This window comes from Triticum dicoccoides, chromosome 7B (assembly GCF_002162155.2).
Source record: "Triticum dicoccoides isolate Atlit2015 ecotype Zavitan chromosome 7B, WEW_v2.0, whole genome shotgun sequence".
NCBI lineage: Eukaryota > Viridiplantae > Streptophyta > Magnoliopsida > Poales > Poaceae > Triticum > Triticum dicoccoides.
In genome coordinates, this window is record NC_041393.1 from 138,753,002 (window position 1) to 138,756,103 (window position 3,102).

Genomic DNA, 3,102 nt, shown 5'->3' on the forward strand with positions numbered 1-3,102 from the left:
GGGTCTAAAATAAAGATGACCCTTGGGCTCGCGAAAACCCAAGGGAAAAAGGCTTAGGTGGCAAATGGTAAAACCAAAGTTGGGCCTTGCTGGAGGAGTTTTATTCAAAGCGAACTGTCAAGGGGGTCCCATAAATCACCCAACCATGTAAAGAACGCAAAATCAAGGAACATAACACCGGTATGACGGAAACTAGGGCGGCAAGAGTGGAACAAGACACCAGGCATAAGGCCGAGCCTTCCACCCTTTACCAAGTATATAAGGTGCATTAATTAAACAGGAGATATTGTGATATCCCAAAAATATCCATGTTCTGACCAGGAACAAACTTCATCTTCACCTGCAACTAACAACGCTATAAGAGGGGCTGAGCAAAAGCGGTGACATAGCCAAACAACGGTTTGCTACGACAGGATGGTTAGAGGTTTGACATGGCAATAGGGAGGCAAGATAAACAGTGGCAGGTAGAGCTAACATAGCGATAGAGCGAGCAACTAGCAAAGCAAAGATAGAAGTGATATCGAAGGTATGGTCATCTTGCCTGCAAGGTTCTCAGAGTTGTCGAAGGCTTGATCCTCGTTAGCGTACTCAACAGGTTCCTCGTGCACGCACTCGTCTCCCGGCTCTACCCAAAGCAAGAACACAAGCAAAGGAACACAATAAATCACGGTGCAATGCACAAACAACATGATGCAAAACATGTCATGATATGCGAGATGTGATATGCAATGCGTATGCGTGCTCCGGGAGGAAAGAGGATGAACAAGGCATCAACTTGTCAAACCAAGTATGCCGCTGGAAAGATGAGATGATTTCGGTTGAAATCGATATAAAGATCACCGGAAATGGATGCACGGTTTGCGAATGGCAAGCAAAACAAGAATGGCACAAATCTGCGATTAACAGCACGATGCTACTTAACATGCAACAATAAAACTATGCTACAACACCCCAACATACTAACAAAGAATATGGCAGTGTTCTATAGGAGATGATTAACAAAAAAGGAACACTGAGCTACGGCTAAATCACACCACAACAGGTTCAAACAAGCATGGCGAAAGTGCAAAAAATATCAGGTTGGACATGGCATAAACAGCATCAGGAAGCAATGTTCAGAGCAAGTTATCAACATGCTACAGGAACTTATAATAGCAGAACAAGGCATGACATGATTCTACTCAAAGCATAGAACAAAAGTCCCTTACTGACCATGAGCGAAAAAGGACCAGAAGATATGATGGCACCCATGTAAACATAGCAAGTTTCGTTAACAGATTCAGCAAACAGAGCATGGCATTGACAGAATTACGAAGGCATCTTCGCGAGCTCGAATCACTCACCACAAGTCATTGCTTGACAAGATAAGCATAGCATCAGCAATAAGACATGTTTATGAAGCTAACCATGGCAAGAACAAGTTCATAGCATGCAAGGATTAACTACAACAACCTTGGCAAAATTGAATAACATGTAAACAATCAGCCAGAAAACATTTTGTAGCAAAAGTAGATCACAAAAATGACATGCTAGACTACTCCATAATTGCAACCATGGGCATGGATGGATAGAGCATAACCATATGTTCAAAACATCCTTACTGAAGTATCTCAAAATATGCATGGATCTCTCTGTAGCATCAAGTTTACATGGCATCAAAATAACAGCAGAACAGGGACTAAAATCAGCAACATCACGAAGCCTAGTTTGCATGCTTGTGCTAGTCACCACATTGTTCACAAAAATACATGGTAAGAACCTCTGTAAAGAAGACATGGCATAGTTCAAATCACAAGTAGAGCTCATGCCCATAAGATGCACACAATAAATGTAGCAAAAATGACAAATGCACACATTCTGTTAAGAAACAGGAACTAACATTATGAAGCACTCTTGCATCAGAGATTCAGGCATCTAGATGACCTCAAATGAATATGGCCCAATGGAACAAAATGAAGAGCACATCCCGATGAACATTTTGATATATCATGCGCATGAAACGAAGCTATGATGACGGAGTTATGATGCGATGAACATGGCTATAACATAACACAAACTTAGAAGATTTCGGGGTCAACCCTAAGACTTGACCCGATCCAGATCTGGATCCGGACGCACGGAAGCCGAGGTGGCCGAAGCAACTTGCCGGAGAAGAGGTCGGGGAGGCCGCCGGGGGCGAGGCCGGTCGGATCCGGCGGAGGCGGGGCCGGCCGGAGCTTGGGAAGGAGGCGGCGGACGGCTGAGGCGGCAGCGGACCGGCTGAGGTGGCGGCGGACCGCGGCGGCCGGAGGACGGCGCCGGGTGGCAGCGTGCGGGCTGCGGGGCGGCGCGGTGCGGAGGACCCGGCGGCGCGGCACGAGCTTCGGGGGCCGGGAGCGGGCCAGGCGGGCCGGCGGCGCGGGGGCGGCGGAGCAGGCCACGTGGCGGCTCGCGGTTGGCCGGGAGGCGGAGGGCAGACGCGTCCGGCGCGGTCCGGACGTGTCTGGCGGCGCGAGGGGAGCGGTGGCTAGGGTTTGCCCATAAATTTCGGGGATGGGCACATATTTGTAGGTAGAGGGAGGTAGGAGTGTCCAAATGAGGTGTAGTTTTCGCCCACACGATTGTGATCCGATGACGGAGAGCATGGAAGTGACTTAGATGGGTTATTGGTCTGTTTTGGAGGGGTGTTGGGTTGCAACCCAAAAGAGGCCTTTGCGGTTATGCGATTAACCGTTGGAGTATCAAACGAGCTCCAAATGCCACGAAACTTGACAGGTGGTCTACCGGTGGTATACCAAGGCCACTTGGCAATCCTCGGTCCATTCCGAGAACGTTTAACACCCGCACACGAAAAGAGACAAGAGTGGTGCGCCGGTGCACGTGGGAGTGTCGGATTGCAAAACGGACAACGGGGAAAATGCTCGGATGCATGAGACGAACACGTATGCGAATGAGATGCACATGATGACATTATATGAGATGCATGACATGAATAAAATGCAAAACAAAAGACAAAAGCCCAACCACGGAGGGAATATCATAACACATAGCCGAAAATGGCAAGAGTTGGAGTTACAAAGATGGAAAGTTACATCCGGGGTGTTACAGGTTTTGACCACCGTA